General features: G+C 45.2%; 1 protein-coding gene across 5 annotated transcripts in view; it reads right to left on the bottom strand.

Annotated features, from left to right (window-relative positions):
* The window catches only part of FHL2 (four and a half LIM domains 2), an 83,899-nt gene that overhangs the window by 42,478 nt on the left and 15,103 nt on the right, over positions 1 to 26,318 (bottom strand). For 3 of the 5 annotated variants that reach the window (XM_065060279.1, XM_021292069.2, XM_021292072.2), the window contains exon 1: positions 739 to 890. The exons of 1 other annotated variant lie outside the window; for it this stretch is intronic. The gene's annotated coding sequence lies outside the window, so the exon portion shown is untranslated. Of the gene's footprint in view, positions 1 to 738; positions 894 to 26,318 lie in introns of those variants that run through there. One more of the 5 variants, XM_005505842.4, reaches the window with a different exon arrangement.

The following is a 26,318-nucleotide window of genomic DNA, read 5'->3' as shown; positions in this document are numbered from 1 at the left end:
TTAAAAGTAATTTAATGTAACAATAGCCTGGTAATTGGCATTTGGCAGTTATTGCTAATGCTATTTTACAGGCTAGTTCTGATGAATTCCTGCTTTGACAGTCAGTTATGTTTCAATGCTTTGCTTTCTTTTCCCTTTTTACGCAGCTGCTGTAATCCATACCAAGTGATTGTTTCAACATAAAACCAGCAGGCATCGCCTGTAATTTGCATTTCTTTCACAGCCATTAGGAGATGGTCTGAAGGAGGGGGTAAAAGTAAAATGTTCCTTCTGTCCTTTTTTTTCCCACTATTTATTCATTTCTCAGATATTCATCATAAAGAAGAAATTGCTGATAGAAGGAAAAAAACCCAACAAACTAATGAAAAGCTGTCTGCCCAAAGTCATTCTGTTTGCTATTCAAACCAGGAAAGTGTCTATAGTTAGGCGTGGTTGTGTTCCTTGAGAACATGAAAACATGACAGCATATTATTAGTGCAGAAACTAAAGAACAGCTGTTAGTTAGCACCTGGTTCCCAAAAGCAGACAGGAAATACGAAGAGAGATGCTCTGTATGTGCCCTGGCAGCAAGAAGGGAACAAACATCTTAAAATTCACTCTTCCCCTAAGAAGCAAGCACTCACCTCATGATATCTACACAGGGCCCTGAGAAATTGCTAACCCCCTTCACAAAGGCAAGGTGAGAAGGAGAAAAGGGGCGCAAAGGACAGTGAAAACCAAAATAAGTCACTGTCTTACCTCGCTGCAGCTTGGTGCTGCCTCTGCTTGTGGGTCTGCAAACAAGAGAGGACAGGGACAGACTTGCTGCTTTATTGGATTGCCCAAACGATGTGTTTAGTAGTTAGACAGTCAGGCATTTGTGCTTTGGATGAGCTATAAATATAATATCTCCAAAGTACCAGCCACCAGCAGGAGATAAGGACCGCAGCACCTCTGTGCTACCAGCCTTTTAAGGCATCATAGCTGGAGTGGCACGAGTGCCCTGATGGAAAGGGCTGCCCAGATCCTAAGTGGCCCTGGCCCTTTGCTCTGCTCTGTTTGGTGGTGCCTGATCTTAAAATATACTCACCTGCTGTTCGGAGGTCCTCCGAGGGACCCCAAGGAGCCAGTGATATTTCGGGGTGTGATATCTCAATCAGATTATCTGTTAGGATTTTGGGACTGACAGAAACACCTTAGAAATGCTGACTGCTCTTCAGATGTAGCAACCTCCAACTCCCCTTTTTCTGTCTGTCTGACCATCCCAAGTGTGCAGCCTTGCTGCATGGGAGTCTTGTGCCTCATGTTTAGTCTCGTTTTACTCCTGCACCGCCTCATGTTGGGGAAGGTAGTGCCAGTGATACCACTTCACAGCAAAAAAGACAGCAACTTTAGAGATTAGCTTGAGGTCACGAAATAAATTCACGGGGGCAGCGGGGTCGTAGCTGAGGAGCGAGATCTCTGCTCGGGGTTCCCTTCCCACTGCAATGCAGGTGGGATGCTGGGTGACAGGGACATTCGTATATGGAAGGAGCAAGAGATTAGAGGTGGAAAAAAAAAAGCTCTTCCAGCAGGCCCCATGGGCAGCATCTCACTGGCTCTGAAGGAAACCTGTCAAAGCAAGGCTCAGTGCAGAGCTGGGGTTACAACCTACCCACCTCCTTGCCAGTGCCATGTCCAGCTCTGCATTTCAATGTACTTCTGCAGAGAAAGTTGAAGCAGAGGCATGGCCCTTGATACAAAGCTAAACTACTTTAAGGTTTCTTTATTTTTTTTTTCTAAGGGAGGAAAAGAGAAATATCTAAGACAGGAAGGTGAAGAAATAGCACTGAGAAGCATCCACGTGCAGGCAAATGACTTTCCTTTACGCAGCAGCATACTTCTCTGAAGAAGTGCTGTGCTGTTGAACTGAGATTGCCTGTTTTCTTCCTTCTGGATAAAGCAGGAGTATTTGCTGAGGGATTTGATTTCTCTGCTGGATTTATTTATTACTTCCACAGTCCTGAAGAATCTCCCATTCCCTTCATATCCCTCTTCTCTGATCTTCAGACTGCTGGTGGAACAATAGTCTTTAGGAGATAGTGTCATGTCTTAGCTTGTCTCTGAGCAGTTTGTTTGGATAGCAAGCATGGGTCAAGCTGTGGAGACTAAATACTAACAGAAACTGTGTGCCAGGTTTTCTGACATGACAAACTGATTTATTGTTTGACATGAAGCCCAGTCAGGTTTATGTTTTTTGACTCCAAACCAATGAGAAGCTGGCATCTGGAGGATTCATCCTAACATAAAAAAGCTCATAACGACACATCCTCAGCCCTTGCCAAGCGACATGATTTGACAGCCTGATTCAAGTCTCCTGGAACAAATGACTTTCACCCATCTCCTTTTGCCTATGCAAAAACGCCCAGGTTCCAAGTGCTGTGCACAAGGAGCATGGCCTAGACTAGAGACGCAGGTTGAGGAGATATGAGAAATGTCCCACAGATTCCTGATGAAAACATTGTTCATCCAAGAGTTAGCTGTTTTTGCCACATGTTCCTTTAGTTACCATGTGAACCGCTCTTTCTCATTTCCCAGAACAATAAACAGTTATGAAAAGCTGTATAAGCAGCACGAATGTGGTAGTTAGGACATATGTTTGGACAGCTCTGGAAAGCCTCAACCTTTTCATGTTAGCCAATTTTTTTGTTTGTTTGCATGATCCAAAGGTCCAGGTGACATTGCAGAAACAACCTGGATAAAAGATGGTCGTCTCCAGCCACAGCCCAGGCTGTGCTGGACAACAATGACATGTTTAATCCCCAGGTGTCAGCCCAATTACAGAGCACACTTGGATCTGGTATAAACATTGAACAAACAGGGACCAGCTTGGGATAAATGTGGCCACCTAACATACTTCATCTAAATACTTCAGAAGGTGGATTACAGATTGGTTAATACAAACATAACTGCTTTTCTCTCTGAAAAAAAGCAAAAGTTCTGTAAGGCTGGTTCCCTCATGCTGTCCCTCTAATTAAACTGTTCCAATTTCATTTCGGGTATTGCTTTATTATTTGATGAGGCTCACCGGGGAAAGCATGACTCTCTATAAAGGATGCTGCCAGAAGGCTAAAGCATTGGCAACAAGTCAGGTTGCCGGGCCTGATCCTGTGCTCCTCGCAGCAGGTAACATCTGAGTCGCTCCCCGAGATAGGCAGCGAAGTTCTCCCATACTCAGGGTGCCAGCACTTCTGAGACACAGAAGGATGGCAGGCTAATCACAGAATCATAGAATCATTTTGGTTGGAAGAGACCCTCAAGGTCATCAAGTACAAACATTGACATAACTCTGGCACTAAACCATGTCCCTAGAACCTCATCTATGCATCTTCTAAACACCTCCAGGGATAGTGAATCCACCACTTCCCTGGGCAGCCTGTTCCAATGCCTGACAACCCTTTTGGTGAAGAAGTTTTTCTTAATATCCAATCTAAACCTCCCCTGCTGCAACTTGAGGTCATTTCCTCTCATCCCATCGCTTGTTACTTGGGAGAAGAGACCAACCCCTCCGTGCTACGACTTCCTTTCAGGTAGTTGCAGAGAGTGACAAGGTCTCCCCTCAGCCTCCTTTTCTCCAGGCTAAACAGCCCCAGTTCCCTCAGCTGCTCCTCGTCAGACTTGTGCTCCAGACCCCTCACCAGCTTCGTTGCCCTTTTCTGGAGAAGATGTGGGTGTTGTCAGCCTTCTTACTTTTATAGCAGAACGGAAATTTAGCTCTTTAAAAAGAGGGTTGGGGGCTGAAACTCTGTGCAGCCCAAAGCAGCAGTGGCACACTAGGCTCCTTTGCCAACTCCATGTGTCTGTGACATTGGAGCCAGCCCTGCTGATCCCACAACTAAGGCATGGGAGAAAGCAAAGCAAGAATTTCAGCCAATTCTCTCTTCCAAGGTGATGGGAAGTGTGTGTGCTAGAAGAACTGCTTTAGAATCATAGAAACATTTAGGTTGGAAAATACCTTTAAGATCATAAAGTCCAACTGTGCTTTTGAAATGCAAGGGAAATACTGCAAGCTTTAAAGCACAGCTCCCTGTGGAAACCACACCAAGGTCCTGTTACCCATTAGTTACACTGAGATTAGAAGTTTTACCACTGATCACTCACAATTACGATTTGCCCCACCATTCTCTGCAAGTCACAGAAGATGCCAGAGTGTCGGCATCCAAGAAGGATGTAAATCTTCAGGATAGTTTTAATAAACAAATCTCACCAGCTTGCACTGGTACTGCCTTTCCTAAAAGAAGAGCTCTACTGACAGATATTCATGGTAATCTGAACTTGCTGTCCTGACATTTGTGTTCATGGCAGGTAGCACAGAGATTAAAAATGCGTTACAATGTTGTTGAGCCTTTAATCTAATTTGGGGGATTTAGAGGTAGGTTCTGTACATATGATATTGACTGCCAAAGACTTAGCAGTAGAGTCAAAGTGTAAGAGAGAGCCTGTGGAGATTTTGCTGGTAGCCAGTTTTTTTGCAAATGCTTTATAATCAGGCCCTTGTAGTGAGGAAGATGGGATTAGCATTTGCCTCTCTGAACTGGGGATTTGGCTGTGCAAAGGCAAGCCATCAGCCTGCCTGCTTCTTCTCACCCTTCTCAATCACAGGCCACACCAGTACCTTCCAAATAAGGCATTTAAACATAAAACCCCAAACCCAGCTGCCCTGCCCATGGAGGAAGAGCATGCACCAACACTGACTCCCATGCAAACCTGCAGGCATGCAACCCTTTGCCAGGAGGCACACAGGGTGTCAGGAACATTGCACGTCTTCAGGCCTCCCCATGCCTGTGAAAATGCTTGTGACAGGCAGTGTTTGGGCTTCAGCAGCTGTGGCCTCATGGACTCTGGTGACCTCCAGGCCCCTGGGGACAGAGGAGCACCAGGAGGACCCCAGAACCCGTTTCCTCCTGGTGGGCAGCCATCCTTGCTGCCAACACCGTGCCCAGGCACTGGAGCACAGGTGAGGTGGAGGTGCCTTCATATGAAGCAGCAAAGGGTGTGTGATTTCCAAGGGCCTTGTCTCTGTCCAGCTTACCCCACGTTTCCAAGAAGATGTCATCATTGCAAAGCTACATGCAGGCTAGAAGGCAGGCTGAAACACACGGAGCTCTGTGACCTCTGTTTTCCATGGATGCTATCATCAGCAGTTCACCTCACCTACTTTTTGCCATCAAAAGCTGGCGTCTAGCATAAGCCAGTTATCTGCATGCTGTTAGTGAGTGGAGGTGCCTATCTCCTGGTGCTGACTGCAGGGGGACAAGAGATGACCCACAGCAGACAGCTAACTTCTGGTCACTCAAGTTATGTGAAATGTGCCTCACTCATGGAGGGGCCCTTGCTGTGTGAAGCGTGCTGCAAAAACGCCCATCTTGAGCCAGATGTAAGTTAACCTAGCCCATTTTCTTGCCTACAGTGACGGCCAATAGCTCATGGTCGGAGATTCCCCAGAACAATTTCCTGAATTCCCACGGGTTTTGGTTTGGGGACCCTCTGAGACAGAACCAAACTATATAGAATGACCTTGATGGATTTTTTTTTTCATTTTCTTTCTGTGAATTTCTCTGTCTGTTTCTGAACTCAAATGCTCAGGGCATTTGGTCCCCTCCAGTCCTGGGGGCTGGCAGAGGCTTAGTGCACAGACGAGAGCTCTCCCTCCATCACAAACAATACCATATTCGGGTAAATGGGGCAGATAAGCCTTACTTTGAAAATTCAGACACCCAACTCTCCAATACCTCTAGAAACAAACCGTGCATGGAGCAAGTAGGGAGCTTCCCCCTTTCTCTGCCTCTCCATCCCCTGCCCCACTCACCCAGAGGGAAGTCCCTATATCTGAGGATTCACTTTGCAGATCTAGTGACAACGGCACTGGCAAATGCCCTGAGTAAAGAGAGAACTGAATGGTACCTTTTTAGCCAGAGGGAGCTCTGGATAAATTTTCAGAGTACAAATAAGGTTGGAAAAGGAGGAATCATTTCTACTTCACTCCTCCATTTATCTGCCCAGCAAATGTTACAGCTCACAAAAGGCCACTGCTCTTAGCAGCTGTTTCATGATCCCACCTCTGCCCTTTCCCATTTTGGCTGAAATACTCGTTTACTGCACTGTAGCTGCTGTTTTTGGATCATGCTGACTTCTTCAGTACAGAACTAAATCTGCCCTCATAATCCACCAAACTAAGTCCTGATAAATCTAAGTAGGCTTCACTTAAAAACAAGCTGAGATATAACCATTTGTGGGTTGCAGTGACAAAGGCATCCAAGTAATTGCCTGAGTTGAAAGCAGATGGGAGAAGCAATCCCAGTAACACTGAATTTCAGTGACCCATTTGCACACTTACCTGCCTGTTTGAATCAATGTCCTTTCTACACTGTACCTAACTCCACCAGTGAGTATATGTGCAGAAGAAACTTTCAGGACTCCTTTTCAGAGAGAGGTATTTTCTCAGGAGATGTGTCACCTGAGACAACTGCAGTGCTGTGAACCCAGCAATGAGAGTTGGGAATTGCCACCAGCAAAACTAAGCAAGCAGCAACCCAGTCTCCTCTGCCTGCCCCCAAGTACAAGGGTGTTTGTGTGGATGAGGAATTTCAGCCTAAGTAGTTTTATTTTGGCATGCATAGAAATCAAAGAAAACTTTTGTAATAGAAACTGTAGATTGCCTTAAGCATAGGTGTAGTCACCAACCTGTCCATAATAAGTAATAATAATCCCAGTTCTGGCATCAGTTCATTGTGTGACCTTGGACATGACACTCACATCCACATTATCAAACCTGGCAAGTGTGTGCAAGTCCCAATGAAGGACAGAGGAGCTGCAAGTGCCAAGCACTTAAAAAAAAAAAAAAAAAAAAAAAAAAAAAAAAAATTAAGCTCCCTGGGGCTCAGGTTTCCCACTTGTAGGGGAAACCATGACAGAGATTGTTGCTGGGAACAAGACCCAAAAAGTTTACTGAGATCATAAAAAAAACCCAGCCCTCAGAGAACTAAGAATTTCCCAGACCTCCACAGCCATTAGAAGGATCTTTCTGGCAGGAGCACATTTCCCAGCAAAAAGTCCCAAGATTGGCTGTGAGAGACCTTTCCCTACATCTTCTGCTGTAGGGTTCATGCTGAGTAGGGGGCACATTGTCTCAAGAACCCCAGAATTGTCCTATATGCATGCACTATATTGCAATCTATAGGCTGTTAGAACATATTAAGTAGGACGTTAGTCTTTCCTTGCAAAACTGGTATGACATTGTACTGCCTTCAGAGGCACTTCCCAAAACAGAACAGAAATAGAAACTGGAACAATGCAGCTGGCAGTGGTGATAAATCTAATATCTGCCACAAAATGCTTAAGCCTTCATCATCTCTGCACACCTTGAAATAGGGCAGTGTCCCCCCATCTTGGTATTGCCTTGGTGTAAGCCTGGTGGCTTAGGTTAGTCTGCTGAAGGTCACTGTGTTCAATTCGAAACAAGCTCAGCAATATTAAAAAGTTGTGTTTATAGAGAGCAGCTACTGGTGTTGTAGTGTATATCTTTCCCCTGGAGACATAGTCAGCTGCATAACCGGTAACTCGATCTTCGCTCACAATTTGTTGTGTTGCTGCTAGAAGTGCAGCCCAGGGCTACCATGTACCTCTTAGGCCGTTTAGCACAATCTGAAAAATTTCACTGGAGAGCCTAGATTAGCCTGGATGCAAGTGTCAAAATTGATGTCAAACCTGACACCTACCATTTCCCTTTACCCAGATTCTGTGCATGACTATGATGATCCTCAAATGCTTGTTTTTTCTCTTTGTTGAGTCACTGATTTGCCTCTTTTCCTATCCATAATGTAAAAAGTCTTCCGCTGATTGTATTACTATTTCATCTGTTTCAGTGATGCTTTTTGTGAGAGCTCACAGTGATTTTACTTGTGGCTGAAAAAAATCTATGTGCATTAAAACTGGCACCCTTATTTTATGGCCAAGTTCAACCAAAACCATGACATTTACTGGAAGGACAGCTCTTTCTGGTATCACACAGTATCACAGTATGTTTGGGATTGGAAGGGACCTCAGAAGATCATCTAGTCCAATCCCGCTGCCAGAGCAGGAACACCTAGGTGAGGTCACACAGGAACATGCCCAGGTGGGTTTTGAATGTCTCCAGAGAAGGAGACTCCACAACCTCCCTGGGCAGCCTGTTCCAGTGCTCTGTCACCCTCACTGAGAAGAAGTTTCTTCTCAAATTTAAGTGGAACCTCTTGTGTTCCAGCTTGGTCCCATTACCCCTTGTCCTATCATTGTTTGCCACTGAGAAGAGCCTGGCTTCATCCTCATGGCACTCACATTTTATATATTTATAGACATTAATAAGGTGCCCCCTTAGCCTCTTCTTCTCCAAACTAAAGAGACCCAGCTCCCTCAGCCTTTCTTCATAAGGGAGATGCTCCACTCCCTTAACCATCTTTGTTGCCCTACACTGGACCCTCTCCAGCAGTTCCCTGTCCTTGAACTGAGGGGCCCAGAACTGGACACAATTCTCCAGTTGGGGTCTCACCAGGGCAGAGTAGAGGGGAAGGAGAACCTCTCTCTCACCCCCCTTCTAATACACCCCAGGATGCCACTGGCCTTCCTGGCCACAAGGGCACAGTTAAACAACAGAACTACTGCTGTGACCATCAGAGATGCTCAGGTTTTTCAAAAACAGTTTAAAGAAAAATAGTTCTATGGCCATGCATTAATTTGAAAGTCTTGACAGACATGTTTAGTCATTAAGTTGCCGGAGTACAGAAACCAAAACCAAAGCATGCTGAACAAGGAAGTGACAGGTCTTTCCTATGTATGTCTTGTCAGCTGAGACTAGCTAAATTGTTAGTTACACTCTGATCAAAATACACAGAGCTCTCTGATTTTCAGATTGTTGAGAAAAAAAACCCACAGCATCTTTTTTCATGCTTTAAAAAGACACACTTACATACAATATAACAGAAGGATAGTGAAGTTAGTCTTTTTCATGCAAAATCTGCGTTCTGTTTTTGTACATATCCTGCCTATGAATTTGCAGACCTTTTTCTAGTTGCCACCTGTATGCCTCATAAAACCATCATCCAACGTAATGAAGCACTACCTTAGCATTCCCATCATTTTCTTTGCATTTTTTCCCATGTTCCACCATCTCTTCTCCTATCGGCTGTTATGGCTGGCACACCACATCCCTCCCCTGCTTCATTTCTGCCCTGGGCACCTGCTCTGTCAGCAGTGTGGTCTGACAACCTCCTCTCACCACCTCAAGCCATGAAACCTGCAAGCTAATCTTCTCCTCCTTAGCATAGAATCATAGAACAGTTTGGGTTGGAAAGGACCTTCAAAGGTCATCTAGTCCAACCCCCTGCAATGAGCAGGGACATCTGCAACTAGATCAGGTTGCTCAGAGCCCCATCCAGCCTGGCCTGGAATGTCTCCAGGGATGGGGCATCTACCACCTCTCTGGGCAACCTGGGCCAGTGTCTCGCCACCCTCAGCGTAAAAATTTCTTCCTCATGTCTAGCCTGAATGTCCCCTCTTTTAGTTTAAAACCGTTACTCCTTGTCCTATCATATCAGGCCCTGGCAAAAAGTCTGTCCTAAACTTTTTTTACAGATCCCTTTTAAGTACTGAGAGGCCACAATAAGGTCTCCCTAGAGCTTTCATCTTGTCACCACTTCTTTTCCCCCTAGCTATAACAGGTGGTTCCTCAGAACACCTGCTGTTTTCCCCCTTCACCTCATTCCCCACATCTCCCTGTTTAACTTTATCTCCTGACAGCACGTTATTCCTCTTCATTTGCAGTTGACAAATGTTCATCAAGTCCTGCAGAAATGTGTGTGTCTGGCACCCTTTTGGCAGGGCACACTGAACCAAGACAAGAGCTGGAGCCATCTGTTGCAGCTGTTGTTTTAGGGCTCCTCTGCCGTGCTGGAGCACACCCCTGCCTCGCAAGCAGGACTCTTGCGGAAAGCAGTTCAAAACCATAAATCACCCAGACACGCAAGGTATGCCCAGCACCAGTGATAAGGGCAGTTGCCAAGCACAGCCCAAGCATGTCTTGGAAAACACTTGTGTAAACAAATCTTGTCATTTAATTTTTGGGCACCAGCATTAAGTATTCTGGAGAGTGCCCTGCCAAGATGGGGACAAGAGGTTCATACCCCTCTTTGATGGCACTAGACTTGGATTCCTGCTCAGCAGGCAGCAGTACTTTTTCTGTCTTTTAGGAAGAATGTTCTCCTTTGCAAGAGTGTATTGAGGTGTTTTTCGGAGCCCCAGCATGAGCCATGGGCATCACCCACAGTTTGCAGTTGAGTATTGGCCTAAAGAGGGTCAATAGCTGCCAAACCTAAAGGAGTTTAAAAAGAAAGGCCTCCCCTGGCAATAGAGTCTAGAACAAAGGGAGGTGAATAAGCAGAAAGAAAGAGTTGTTACCTCTGCCTTGCACACTGAAATGCTTTCAAGGCATTCAATTCTGTGCATCATCACAACAGATCCTAAAATGACACCAGATCACAGAGCTGTGGGCCCTCTGGCCGTGATCCTGCTTTGGTCATGATCTATTATTGTGTACAGAAAGGGCTCCAGAGACAGCTTTGCCCTCTAGAGATCAGATTTTTAGGAAAACAAATATTGAATTGTATAGAAATACAATAATTTCATTAATAGAATCTAATAGGCTGGGGGAGTTTATATCTTAAAAAAACACCCAATCAACTAACCAAACGTAATAAAACAACAACAACAAAAACACAACAAAAATTTGAGTGCTACAGAAGAGGTGTGAATCTCCATTTACTTTACAGTTGGGCAACAAAACAGCCCACACAGAGAGTGCTTGCTCCCCTACAAAGCTACAGGATGTTTCCAGGATGGCTTGTGCAGAGCCATGGAAGAGCATTGGCAGGAGTTCACCTGGGCAGCTAAAGGGTTCAGCGGTTCTTTTCATTCCCCTGGTTTATGGCATTAAGATTAAGGACCTAAAGCTGAGGTCTGTGATGGGGACCCCTAGATGTCCTTCCTATGGGGCCTCCCACTGTCTCAGCCCTGGCACATTCCCTGAATTCTGCTGCAGCTTCACCCCAAGGCCAGGTCCAGCACCCACGAGGCTGCTGCAAGCCCAGGAGGAGCTACTGTGCACCTGCCATCAAACATGATGTGAAGTCACTTCCCTGTCTATGAAAGAGGGTTACACCACCTCCATTACACATGTTGCATGGCAACATGGCTTGGGGGAGGAGGAGGAGAAGGAGGAAGGTGTGGTAGGGGAGGCCCAGAAACACAGCTCCCAAAGTCCCCTTTCTGGCTCAGTTGTGTTAAAGGAATGAATAGAGAAGCCTTTCAAATGTGTGACCTATCGCTGCTATGACAGAAAATTATTTGTATCATCTCTCAATGTGACGGTGAGCAACAGAGCATTCCTGCTCCTTTTCAAACATGGTATGATGCTAACAGCTCAAGTTGCTCACCTTTTTCTTGGTATCTTGATAGATTTGAATGCCAGAATCTTATCAAGGACAACCTCCCTGCATAACACCTGTCAGCCAGCAGTGCTTGTGCAAACCAAAATAACCTGTAGGTCAAAAATCATTATTCACAGGGGTGAGATCAAACCCAAATCAACCCAAAACCATTCCTCTTTATGTTAATGTGACAGTGGTAAGTATGTTTCCAGCCCTTACAAAAGAAGCAAAAACTTTTGCCATCAGTGCCAGTTTTGAAATTTTGCAGGTGAGTATGGTCACTAGTGTAACATGAGACCTAAATACAGGGACTGCTTGATGCAAGGCATTGGCCAACATGGTGCCTGGATTTGGGAGAACAGATGGCAAATGAAACTGTGTTAATAGAATATGGTGTATAATAGGTGACTTTTGGTTTTAATGTTTTCAAAAAATCTTTAATCCAGTATTTCCATTCCTTCGAAGGAATATAATGCACTCATGGGGTATTGCAGGGGCTTTGTTCATGCCAAGCATGGTCATGTCATTGTAATCCTGAAATAATTTGGTTACTGTTAATTCCTGTCTTGATGCAGATGAGATCTACCTAAATACATGCATTATTACTGTTTATATGTTTATATATACTATGATTGTTAGCTTATGCTTATATATGAAATGGTGTTTTGAGTGCATTAAGAATTAATGCAAGGAGGCTTGAATTCTGTTATGCCTTTGGTGAGAAGCTTTCTTTCACAGTCAGTATGCATTAAGGTGGAGCACCAGGATGGTGATATTTTTTTCCCTGCCCGGGTAGGAGATCCCACCTATGCATCAGGAACCAGCACTTCTCAGGTCAGGTGACGACATGAAAGGGAGAGATATGAGGGGGACTTGAAACATCCCAAGGGAGAAAAGAGATGTGCGAGGACACACATATCCCTAAATCAAGATCACTTAACAAAATATATGCTCTGAACCAGGTCTTTCTTAAAGACAAGTTTCCAGCTGAAAGATATGTAAGCATGCTGAGAGCTTTTCAACTGGATAAAACAGAAGACAGAGTTAAAACAAGCAGTCTGCAGCTGCAAGTTTTGTTTCATTTCTGCACAGCTGCCTCTAAATAAGGAGATCATACTGCTGATCTTTGGATTCCTGAATAAATTCATTCCTTACTTTATCTTCAAGCCTGTCTGTGGTAGAAGTGATTTAAGGATAACTGGCAAACCACCATCATTCCATTCCCAAAGAAGCGACGATTCAGTAACTGGGAGTGTTGGCCTGTTCTCCTAGAAAAGATACAAACCCAGAGGTAGCCAGATGTTTCTCCCTGAGATGCATGGGACATTTTCAAAGTTGATAATGAGACTTGAAAAGGAAGTCTTCCCGGGACAGTCTTTCTCTGGAAAGCTAGGAAAGTGCCTCAACATGGAGTCTCCAGCAAGTTCTTAGTGTTAGGGGTGGCTAAATCTGGTGAGCTTCAGGATGTAGGTGAGACTGCTGCAGCTCCGTGTTCATGGATCCAGGCTGTAGTGAGGCTGAGCATGTATGCCTGATAGGCAAACACACACAGACACAATATACACATGGCCAGTCACACGGACCAGAGTGAAGAGGAATCAGTGCCTTTATTGGCACAGACAGCACAACACAAACATGAACAACACAATCAGCCCAACTCTGTTCCCCCTCTCTGAAGGATCAGGGTTGAAGTCCAGTACTTCAGTGTGGGGACACCTTATTGTGGCCTTTCAGTACTTAAAAGGGATCTAGAAGAATGATGGGGACAGACAGGACAGGATAAGGGGTGACAGTTTTAAGCTAAAGGGTGGGGAAATTCAGGCCAGACATGACAAAGGAATTTTTTACACTGAGGGTGGTGAAACACTGGCCCAGGTTGCCCGGAGAGGTGGTAGATGCCCCATCCCTGGAGACATTCCAGGCCAGGCTGGATGTGGCTCTGAGCAACCTGATCTAGTTGCAGATGTCCCTGCTCATTGCAGGGGGTTGGACTAGATGACCTTTGAAGGTCCCTTCCAACCCAAACTATTCTATGATTCTTTGATACTGGGATATACACACAATGCATGGGTCACTCATGGATACTGTGTCCTCTAGTTGCCATCTAGCTCCCGGTCTCCTCCAGCTGCTGCCACTTCGATTTCTGAGCCTCACAGGTTCATGGTCCCCCTCTGGGTGCTAGTACTCTCTAATCCTACTAAGTTGGTGTGAAGCTTGGTAGCACTCACACAAAATAACTCAGGACAGAAAGTGCATTCTCACAGAAGCCAGTTTAGTGACAATATGGGATAGATGGTGGTGATGAAGTACACAGTTCAGTCAAGCAAGTGTACAATGAACTGGGCCCTTTTATCTCCTTTTTCCCTGCATTTCCTCTTGTTGATTATTCCCAAAATTCACTCTGATGACTCAATTTTTCCACCTCTGGTCCTTCCCATAAACATCCCTTACTGAGACCCTGAAAAATTCCTGTAAAAAAATTATACAATCCTCAAATTTTCCTTCCTGTACATATTGTGCTAAATCCTGCATCCTTTTAGGCAGTATCTCCCTTTCCTGTGTGTGTCTGTCTGGCCCATTTGACTGTCCCATCATGGAGTGTTTCACACCAGTAATGGTCTGATCCTTTCTCTTTGACGGTTGGAGGGAATTGCCAATTCAGTGGGTCCTGTTTTCACTGCTCAGGTCACTATGCCGCCTCCGTCTGCCATTGATCCTTGCTGATCTTACTGTTTGCTGTCGTTGTCCTTTAGTCACATAACTTAACACACAGAAACCTAACATTGCTCTTTGTATGGCTAGTAAAACCAGAGGCCAAGCAGAGGTTCCCACAGGGAGCCATGCTGTCTTGGCATGCCTGGCTACACAGAGAATGTAAAAACCACTTAAAAGTACTTCTCTAGCATGGAGTAATAGGTGAATCTCCAGCTCTCCTTGCATACATAAGACAAAATTTCCACAAATAAGCTTGATGGCTTCCATCTTGGAGCATGCAACCTGAAATGCATGAAAGAAGCAAGATTTCTAGAGGATTCAGATGCTAATTAAACTCCTCCGAAAGCTTCGTCCTCACACAGAACAGTGTCTATCCCCTTCTCTGAAAGCACAAGTGCCACATTTATCCTTAGCATCTCTGCCTCAGATACTCCTGGAACTGAAAAACCCTGTTTGCCACAATTTAATGAAAGGATGGGTTTGAAATGTCTGAATTTTTTATTGAGACTGTGTGGAAAATATGAGCACAGATAATTATGTTAGTTAGGAATAATGAGACAGCTTGCTGTGCAAGATTAGAAAGGCCAATGTTCGGTGCGATCCAAGATGAGAAATCCTGAGGTTATGGAATTAGGCTGGTCCTGTTTTCAGCTGCTGAAGAACTGAGACTCTAAATGTTTATTTTAAAATGGGCATCCAAAGGCATGTTCTAGATCATTTGTTAGTCCATAGTGTAATTGTGCTTATTCCCTTAATATCCACTACTGACATTAGCCAGTGCTTGATACTGCTTGAGCAAGAGTGCAAGACCTGGACTTAAATGTTGGCAACATCTAGATCATGGAGATGCTTAGACACTGACCACAGCTAAGGAGGCTTTGGCCCCTTTTATTTATACTCAGATGGCTTTTTTCTTTACTGACATCATGTTTATTTGCACATTGCTCAAACTGAAGAGCTCTCCCGTGAGAAAGAGGAGAGCTGTAAGGGAGCATCACAGCAGCTGCAAAACACTCTCTGCCTCAGAAAAAGCCACTGCGTTTATCAATCCTCTGTATCCTGGGTGGGCAGCTTTGCTGTGTGGCTTCCTCTGGGCTTTGCACTTGGCTTTAGCAGCAGAAAAACCTGTGATGGGGCTGTAGCTGTAGCTTTCTGCTCCATCCTCCTGGCCACTTCAGCCCTGTTGAGGGATCTCCCCAACCTCAGCCCCTCCTGACAACTCCTGCCCAGGCAGGTGGGTGCTGCAGCAGGTCTGATATTTGCAGGGACACAGCTGGAGGTGGCCATTAGTGGGGAGAAAGCAGCACCGTTATGCTTCCTTATCTTTCATGAACATACTTTGAATAAAAGACCATAATGCTTGTTGGTTTTATTGACATACATTAAAAAGAGCCTCTGCAATTGACTGGGAAGTTATGGCAGCTAATTAGTAGAAAAGCCATTAAAAGGCTTTCTATCTTAAAAGTAGCAAAGTGTGAAAACCGGTTTTGTTTGTAAGGCTGATCTGCTATGCAATGTCAGTTCCAAGGCCAGATCATAAAGCAGGGCTGCTTAAGGTAATAATTAAAAAGTAAAAATCTTGATTTTCTGACTCTTCCAAAGATGTTATTTTTAGGGTGTGTGTTCCTGCTAAATGTATCTATGGGCTCCTAAACCAAAAGGGTGTGAAAAGAAACAAATGTGAGACTTTTGTTTCACATCAGCAGTCTGGCTGATAGGGCTTTCACACTGGGAGCCTGCTTTCTGGGCTCTCTCAAAAATGGAAAAGCAAAGCCTATTTCAGCCAGGACGCAAACCAGAACATTAAGACTGACTTTGGGCCAGGCCCAGACTAGACAAGAACATGGCTCATGTTAGCCCAAATCAAACCTCTGTCTTTTCTGGAGCTTGCTCACGAGCCTCCTGGGGTAGTCACAAGGACTGCGATGGGTTTGTAGGCTCTGCTGTTGAATCTATGGGCTCAGGGGTCACCCCATTACCTGGTGCAGCTGCACCCGCTGCTGGTCACCTACTTCCACAGCAGCATCTGCCTAGCACAGCTCTGGGGAAAGGACATCCGAGTGTGGCCCTGCAACCTTGTCCTGCCCTGGTAACCCCCTTTTCCCCAGCCTTTTGGGAGCCCAGCTGCTATCTGGGTCATGGACCGTGTTTCTCTGCAGCAGCTCCTGCTGCTCTGGTTCAGCTGCCTGCTGGGCTCTGTGGCCAAAGGCCCTGTGGGCTGTTCTCCTTAGAAGTCACAACAACAAGAAGAATGTATCATTAAAAATAATCCTGGCATTAGATTATGAGCTGCTGTGGGGAAGAAAAACCCAAACAGCCAACAACAAAAATCACCAACAAACCCCCAAACATTACGGTATCCTACTTCTCTCTTACTGGACTATTTTCCTGCATCTTTCCAGGGGAAAAAAAGTCAGTTTATCTTTTCCTCTTTTCAGACTGAAGTCAACCAAAAGTTTTCAACATGTCTGAATCAAGCCCTGAATGCAGTGTGGCAAAAAAAAAGTGTATCACTCAGGGTGAAACATACACATCCTACAAGTGTTGCACCTTAGTGCTCTGTAAGTAGCTCTCTCCCTTTCCCTGTTTCTCCAGCACATAAACAGGTCTCTCTGGTGATACTGTAGCTGAGCCTCTCCTCAGAAAGGAAAACGAGTCTGGCTACCTTCTAGCAATGAAGTCGTTGTTAGCAATGGGATTGCACATAACATGAGTGGTTCTCCTCCTGGTTCTTGGCTGCGTAATATCACAGAGCCCTGTGGCTGTGCCTCTGTAACCATATGATACTTTACTTGGTAACACCTGGGTCTCTGTACAACGCACCATCTGCTTTGGGTCAGGCTGAAGAGCTTTACATGATCTCTGTGAATAGTCACCAAACCATCCACTTGGCCCAGGCCATCTGTGTTTTAAACTGTCAGCCTTTAAATTTTGTTCTCTGATATGAAAGCAACCTTATATATTAAATTTTCAGAGTCAGCCTAATAGATGAGACATTGGCTGTTGCCACAGACAGATAAACTTCTGCAGACTTGAGTGCTTACTGATGTGAGCCCTTGCACCAAGGCTGTTAAAGAGGCCAGATGAGGATTTGGCCATAGAAACAGTCCCACATGCAGACAGACAGAGTGGCAGAGGATGCAATGACAAGAACTGTTCTAAATCCTCTGATTTATCTGAACTACTGTGAACCAGCTTTGCTTCCCAGACCTTACTGTACAAATAGCTGAGGTGAAGGCTAAAAGCTCACTGGTGACTTTATAAGCTTTGTTCGGTACCATTTGGGCCAGGCACAGCTCAGGACAAGGTTTGCCAAAGCCTATCACCAGGGTCTTTCATAAATGTATGAGGTCATGAGGTCCCTTCCAATCCCTGTCATTCTGTGTGTAAGTGTGTGTGTGAATCTTGTAGCAAAAACCATGCACTCCCCTCCTTGCTCTGCATTGTAATGTAGTGAAAATGAAGGAGGTGCCCGTGACCTAGGTGGGTTAGGGTGGGCAGCATGAACACCCTGCTGTGTGTGTTTCTGCATTGCACCAGATTGATTTGGAACAAAACTCTTCTAAGGTTCTTCTCCCAACTCTCACTGCCTGGCATGGTAAAGGCAAAAGGGGTGAAGCACATCTGGCCAGCTTTGCCGTAGGTGCTCAAAGAGGGTGACCAGTGGTGACACCACAGGTGGAGACATGTAAAGATAAGCAAGAAGAGTTGTTTGTGTGGGACTTGTTTGTTTGTTTTGTTGTCTTGTTTGTTTGTTTTCCATGAAAACTATTTGCTGAAATTCCTCTTCTTGGTACTAGTTATTATGAAAGCTGTCCATACATGTACAGCACAGAACCCAAGAAAACAAGAGTCTGATCCAGGTTCTCAGTCGCCTTGCAGCTTCCCTTCCCTGCTATCAGAAACTGGGTCATTGTGACCTCTACATCACATGGCAGAAGAATCGCCCTTTTCTCGCTACACTGTTAACTATTGATCTTTGTGAATGGGTTATATACACCTACCTCACTATGGCAGAAGTAAAAACCAAAAAATTTCCTAAGCAAAGATTTTGTTTCCTGGGGTACTATGATTTCCCAACCGGCTGGCAACATTATACAAGACCACACTGAGACAAATATTGCACAATATGTCTAATAATTTTGGATGCCTAAACAAACTTTAGAATGAGAACATTTTGTTAGCCTGTATGTATAGCCAGACAAGTGAGATATCTGTGGAAAATGTGTCAGTCCCTTGGGAAATGATCTGTTCCTCCATAGTGCCATGGCACAAAAATCCTCTGCCCTAAGGAGTGTCCCTGGCTTTGTTTAGGATCATTGCTGTGTACTCAAGGAAAGGCTCTTGGTTTGGATTGTCTGAGGGGGGTTATTTTTCTCAATTATTATTTTGCTGCTTAGACTGCACATGTTTTCATAACCCACACAGACTGTGCAGCGGATCTTAAAAATATGCAGAGCTGTTGCTTTTTTTTCCCTTTTCTTTAATATGCAGCGACTTTTAGGGATCATGCACTGTACAGCATGGCAAACAAACAACTAAGGCTGTGGGGCAGTCAGACCACTGTGGGCAGCTCATCCTGTATTGTTTAGTTATAATTATTGTTGTTATTAGTATCGAAACTGCCAACAGTGGTAAAAATACAGCAGCTGGTTTAGGTTAGCTTCTATCAGCATCTCCCTTTCTAGTAAAGCAAGGTCCTTGCTGAAAATGCTTCCTGCTGCAAAAGATTATTCTGAACCACTTCTTCCATCACGCTTGCAACAGACACTTTCCAGATATTCTAGCTCACCAAACACTCCTTGGAAATGTCAGATATGTCTTTTGTGAAGAGCTCCTGTTTTTAACAATATATTAATATTTCAAGCAAATACTTGGCAAGTTTTCAGGTTTTGCCAGTGGGTCTTAGGATCTTTGGAAAAAAGGAGATTTATGGGCAGTGCTGGTGGGTGGAGGGGTGTACATCAGGCGTGTAAAAAGCATACTTTGTGGTTTTAGTGACGCATGAATTATAATCACAGATGGTAGTGGGGTGCATTCCAGTCACTGTGACAGGGATAAAAGGCAAGGCAAAGATTTGCGATACTAATTATTTATGGGAGCCTGATGTTCAACTATGCAATGCTACCGTGGGTAGTTTGCTTTTCAGAAAGGTACCATAACATTAGTTCTCCCCCAAAACATTCCTGCTGTTATTTATGCATAGACGAGCAGTGGCATGGCAGGAGTGGTACTTGTCATGCAGGTGTGACTAGAGTGCAGGACACTTGGGGGTTGCTCAGTCATGTTTTACTGAAGAGCCTGAATGGAGCAAGGACGTGCAGCTGCCCTGAAGAGCTGGTCTCACTCATCCTACTCCACCCAGGATGAAACTCCAGATGGGTACAAGTTCTCTCCTTCCTGACCTTTCTTTTGCCCATTCTCTCCTCCCTTTCCCTTCACTCCAGATTAGTCTGGCCCATTTTAATATGTCATCTGCTAGGCACCTTTTAGCTTACTATTATCAGATGGCCTAGACAAATATTGCCTTCCCCTCATCTTGGCTGCTCATTCTTACTCACACATTACCTCCTACTCTAAGCTGAAATAAGGTGAGGTTTTTTTTTCAAAATTTTGTCCTTTTTGTTTTTCGTTTGATTGTTTTGTTTTGTTTTCATCCTGACCAAGGTTGGTTGCTAGATCAGTCATGGCAGCAGGAGCAGAGCTGTGGGAACAGGGAGAGGAGGTGACCTTATAAGTCAGGTCCTGCAGCAGGGGCTGCCATGTGTGGAAAACAGAGCCCTGGTCAGCAATGAGATGGACCGAGAAGAGCCCTTCGCCCATCCCACTCTGCTGAGTGAGTGTAGAAGCAGTGTCCCACCTAAGTATTTCAAATACAAAGGGAGTCTCTGGCTTCAACTTGAGGTCATTCTTGAGTTGCCAGGCACAAAGGTAGGTTTTTCATAGTGTAAGTTTAGTTGTGTAACACAGTAGTTTTATTTCCTGCAATGTATAGTCAAATATACACAAATACAGAAGGAATGGTACCAGCTGAGGGCACATAGAATCATAGAATGTCCTGAGTTGGAAGGGACAAATGAGGGTCATTGAGTCCAACTCCTGTCCTTGCATATGACAACCCCGAAACTCATACCATGTGTCTGAGGGTGCTGTCCAGTCTCTTCCTGAACACTGTCAGGCTTGGGGCCGTGACACCTCCCTGAGGAGCCTGTTCCAGTGCTCCACCACCCTCTGAGGGAAGAACCTTTTCCTAATGTCCAACCTAAACCTCCCCTGGCACATCTTCCTGACATTCCCTCAGATCCTACCACGGGTTACCACAGAGAAGAGATCAGCATCTGCCCCTCCTCCTCCCCTTGTGAGGAAGCTGTAGCCCCATGAGGTCTCCCCTTAGTCTCCTCTTCCCCAGGCTGAACAAATCAAGTGACTTTAGTTACTCCTCATACAGTGTCCCCTCCAAACCCTTCACCAACTTTGTGTCCTTCTGGACACTCTCCAGTAGCTTTACATCCTTTTTATCCTGTGTTGCCCAGAACTGCACACAGTGCTCCGGGTGAGGCTGCACCAGTGCAGAGCAGAGCAGGACAATCACCTCCCTTGCCTGACTGGCAATGCTGTGCTTGATGCACTCCAGGACACGGATGGACCTCTTGGCTGTCAGGGCACACTTGCACTATTGGCTACAGTTTAAATATCTACATCTGAGTGAGTCACTTCAGGCACCAGGTACAGCCTGTGGAGCCCAGAGCACCATTCAGCTTTCCCGAAAGTATGAGGACATCCACACTTGTCTAAACATCCACACTTGTTTAAACATCCTCACTTGTTTAAACAGTGAGCACTGCTATAACAAAACAAGACAAAAAAACCCAGCTATTAGCTGTAAAGAGTAGTTTAGGAAAAGAGCTGCTGCAAGTCAACCTCCAGTCAGAAATAAACTCCTGGTGTTCTGAGTTAGCAGAACCCTCCTGTGATCCACAAATACCTTTTTTTCAGTGTATCCCTTTTGCCACTCAGTGTTTTTCAGACAGCTGTGGCAGCTGCAGCAGCACAGCACCAAAGGAACGACACCACCACCTCTTGAAATGAAGCTAATCCATGTACACACTGGGCTGGGCTGGGCTGGGCTGACAAAGGCTTGCAGAAGGAGGTTTTAAAGCAGAAAGCTGCTTAAAGCGTGCTAGAGGATGGCAGGTTATTTGCATGTCAGAAAACTCTCCTCCTGGAAACATGCATCCGTAAACACCGACCCTTTAGAAGCCTGGTTTCATGCTCAAAGAAACCTGATGATCAGCCATGTGGAGGAATCATTTCTTTCCTCTCCATAGCAGAAAGTTCACTGAAATGAAAAGCAGCTCTTACAGCTGAGTGCTTCAACTGGAATTATTAACTATATTTTAATAGCTGGCAAAGTGATGTATTAATTTTATCTGTTATCATGTAAATAGTTGGTACTAAATGCACTAAACCATCTTTTGCAAGATTAGTTTGGATTAGACACATACTATAAAAATTACTCTTAATGAAAATGTTTAGATGTGAAAGAGGATTTAAATACTATTTTCTATCACTTTAGGGCCTTTGTATAAAGGAGAATCTGGTTCTTTATGTTTAAATAGTTTAAAGCATCCAGCTTAAACTGCATTACTCAGGATTTTCCCTGTTGCCATTAATAGGCCACACTTAATTTGAAGCACAGAGGAAGAATACTAATCAAAACCTGAATTTCCAGGCATTTTCTAATTCAAACTTATCTCACTTCCCTATATTAAAAGATTCTCTAAGTTAACAAACTCTTAAAATAAGGCACTAAAAACAGAGGTTATAAAGCATACAGTTTACCTGAGCTGCCTTGAGAGTCCTTGTATATCACACACTTGCCTGGGCTGAGATGTTAAGGCTGAGTTAATCAGGATTTAACAGGAAAGCACTGTCACGAGCTTAGCAGACCAGCAGGCACAGCTCCCTGCAAGGACACCCTCCTTCTCCACCTGCGTCACTGCTGTCCCTGCAGACAGCAGTGGCCTCCTTCCCCAAGTCAGGCTCACCAAGTTCCAGCCAGCTGTCCTGTGGCTCCCTCACGCTTTCTCCTTCTGCAAGGGCATCCAAGCCCACTCTCTGGGGCAGGAGAAGGCTCTGGCTTTGGGGATGGCAGCTGTCGAAGCCAGGTCTGGGTGGAAATAGGGTGCATCGCCCTCAGGAGCACCAGTGAGGCTGCTGCAGGTGCTGTCCTGCCCAGGGACCTCCATGAGTGCTGCCTTCTTCCTCAGCTCATCTTCCCTGACCTTGACCTGGGTTTCATGTAATGCTACCACATACAGTGGGAGTTTGGGATATAGCAATGTAGCTATCAGATGAACTGACAGCACTGGGAGCAGACATTTCCTCACAGAGACCATTGCTCTCATGTGTCTTCTCCTTCACCCTTCCAAGATTAAACTTTCATCTTTCCCCCATTGCAATGGGCAAGAGGTGCCAGAGGTTGGTCCAGTGAGGTGAGGGAGGTGGGAGAAAACATCTACAGCTTACACAACAAGATACCCACTACATTCTTGGTACCTGGATCCATCTCCACCTCACTCCCCCTCTGGGATCAGCTCCCAACCTCTGGTTTTGAGCCTGTGATACCACAGCCTGAGGAAGACATCTCAATCTGTGCTAGCTCTAAGAGCTGTACATACTCTTGATGTGCCTCAGGCACATATTTAAATCTTTTCCTAACCCAGGAGTTTTAAGCACATGCTCACAGTTTAGGGATTGGTTCCAGTGAAATCAGTTTCGTAATCTGGAAGCTACTTCCCAGCACAACTCAGACATTAGCTCTACTTGAGTTATTGATACTCAGCCTGATGAAGACTCTTGGGTACAAGTTTGGGGAGATCTGAAAGATGCAATTGGAAAGAATATCTGAGGTGTCCACCTTTGGCTGCAGCCCTTTTCACTTCAGAGCAGAGGGAGATGGCTCTCTGCATTGAGGCAACACTCTCAGCAGGAGCTCTGCAGCCTGGCTCAGGAGGGCACGATCCTGCTTCTGCTGTGTCTCCCCCTCACCCACGGGCACACATCATGATTAAAGATGATTTAACAACCCTCAGGCCTCTACTGGGATTTTTTTAGCTTTTACGGGGGAATCTTGGCACCCTTCAGTACATTTTATTTTGGAACAAATTAAATCACTTCCACCTATATGCTTAGGTGGTTTAAAAATGTGTTTTTACATTACACGAATGGTGAGTTAATACTGTACAAGATTTCATATTCCGGAAAAAAGGCCTGCATTTTTAACCACCTGTTAAACCCCAGAATGACTAGCTCCCCCAGAGCTGTGAGACCATTTAATAAGCACATAGCAAGATGACAAGCCTGGTTGATTCTGAGGGAGCAGCCTGCACCTTTCTCCTCTCTAACCCCCTTACGGCATGACAGCATGTAGTTAGGGAACAAGGGTTATGTCTTGGGCTGTCCCTGGCAGGTTTGAGTGAAGTGATCCCAGTGTTCACACGGCTGATCACACTGCCTGGTTTGCTTGGCAGAAAGAGAAGAGGGAGCAGCAGGATTTTCACCGACACAGAATCAGTCACAGAATGGTTGAGGTTGGAAGGGACCTCTGGAGATCATCTAGTCCAACCCACCTGCTAAAGCAGGTTCACCCAGAGCAGATCACACAGGAATGTGTTTTGAACGTCTCCAGAGAAGGAGACTCCCCAACCTCTCTGGGCAGCCTGTTCCAGTGGTCTGCCACACACAAAGTAAAGAAGTTTCTCCTCATACTTAGATGGAACCTACTAAAACACTTGCAAAAAGGCCGGTGTTCCCCACTTGCTTGTTCACTAGTGAAACATGGGTTTTCTTGGTGAATTTCAGCTGTGAGGAAACCTGTCTTTGAAGAATTATGTTGGCTTTCTTGTTTCAGCCTTCTGTATTCTTTTTTTTTTGCCTTTCTTCGTTTCACAGAAGGTCACTGAGAATACTGGAGTACCTGAAGGAGATTTTGAGCTGGTTTTGGAGGGGTTTTCTGCCTCTTTTGATCCAGAGACATGATGTCCATATCATCAGTCCAAAACAGTGATTCAAAAAGACCTCAGAGCTTCTGCTTAGGGGCTGCCTTACTTACCTCTTCTTGATCTACTCATTTGCTATGTGTTGTTCAGCTCTGCTCCTGCCTGCCTGCAAAGACCTCTCCTTTCTCAGGGCTGAAGTCTGGGCATTAGGGTCAGCCACCTACTGCCAATGGCTGAGTGCCTGCCCTTACAAATCTCTGTCCCATATGAGTGCTAACCCTCTGCTTGCAGTTTTCCCCCACTGGAGAAGCTAATTTTGGTCCCAGCAGCTTATGTCTTCTGTTAAGGGGCAGCATAAGACAGCAGAAAACCCAAGCTGCGAGAGCTAGGCATGGGTCACAATGGTCACAAATGTGATGGGGAAATGGCTGTTTTAGATATAGGAGCTGAGCATGTCTAGTAGCCTATAAATAAACAACTTTGGGGCCCAGGCTTTCAGACACATGTATATGTCACAGAAATGCCTGTTACAACTCTTCAGCACTTTAAAACTCAAGCTGTAACTACAGACATGTGACAGGGAGCAAGAGTGTGAGGAGATACCAGACATATAGCAGGTTACATACAGCATTTTTGAATATGGTAGAGCAATTTCACCCCTACAGACAAATGAAAGAGCTCACAGGAGGCTACCTGTGACCCTGGCTATATCCATCTTTTTTTGGGCCAACAATACTGCCTCTTAAGGTGGCAGCTATAACCTAATCTATCTGCAGTAATCTCATAGTCTCTAGCTTCCTCAGTTGCCTTGCCTTCTGCATCCAGAAACGCAGCCTTGAGCACTCCCAGTGACCACTTGTCTGAGGGATCAATCACTTTCCATTACTATGAAATAAAGCAAAAGGTATAGGTTAAATTACAAGGAAAAAATGCAGTGAAGGTATGATTGCAGCACTTGTCAGCTCAGTATGTCTCACGTGGAGATAAGCAGTGTAGGTACAAGGTAGCCTGAAGGTTAGGCAGACTGTCGATGCTTAATTTCTCGGGGGAAGTGCTCTAGATGAAGTGTACTCTAAATCAGAGTCTCCCTTGCCTCTATATAAGAAGCTGGATGGATTAAGGAAGCACAGATATGCAGTCTCATAGAATCATAGAATAGTTTGGGTGGGAAGGGACCTTCAAAGGTCATCTAGTCAACCCCCTGCAATGAGCAAGGGCATCTTCAACTAAATCAGGTTGCTCAGGGCCCTGTCCAGCCTGGCCTGGAATGTCTCCAGGGATGGGGCATCTACCACCTCTCTGGGCAACCTGTGCTAGTGTTTCACCACCCTCATTGTAACAGATTTCTTCCTCATATCTAGCCTTATACAAGTATCACACCTTCCCCTTGCATGAAGACATACTTCTAGGTCTCACTACTTCAAAAGCTTGTATATCTTACTTCTGCAAGCCCAGATAGCCCTATATGGTATATCTAGACTTCCCAAAGCTTTGAGAAGGTTTTCCTGAGGTAATTCATTTGCCTTTCTCCAGTCTTCTAAATCCACTCCTCTGCTCATTTAGAGGCTCACTTCCTTTCACAAGGTAACATTCGCAGATGGTAAATCCAGCCAATCTCGCCAGTGTGGTACATATTTCCATGGATAAGTCTCCCCATGTCCATGCTGCTGTCAGCAAACCCCACTCTGTCTCTTCTCCTGCCCAAGCCCTCAAAAGTTCACCCCTGCTACTGCACTACTGCAACACAGAGCATGGCTGACTCAGCTGTGCTGATACAGCTCTGTGTAAGCCTGTACTGAGACAGCTGAGCCACCTAAAAATATCCTTTAATAAAAAGTAACCCAACAAATTCCCCTGCTTGGCTTAAGTGTGTGCTCCCCACAAGCAAATGTAGCAGCACAAGAGGGAACATGGCGTTGGAAACTACTGGTGAAGGTGGGGAGCTTGGCAGAGGATCTCCTTGCTGGAGTGGCCACAGAAGGAAAATCTGTGGTATCACAGAAATCTGCCCACACCACAGGAAGCTGCCATGCTCAGAAAGTTTCAGGCTAAGTCTCTGTTTTTGCAGCCATCCACTCCCAAAAGATCAGAGGAAAAAAAGGGGTACAGCAGGTTAATGGAGGTA

The sequence above is a fragment of the Columba livia genome, chromosome 1 (genome assembly GCF_036013475.1).
Source record: "Columba livia isolate bColLiv1 breed racing homer chromosome 1, bColLiv1.pat.W.v2, whole genome shotgun sequence".
Taxonomy (NCBI): Eukaryota; Metazoa; Chordata; class Aves; order Columbiformes; family Columbidae; genus Columba; species Columba livia.
This window is presented reverse-complemented; position numbering and strand designations above follow the sequence as displayed.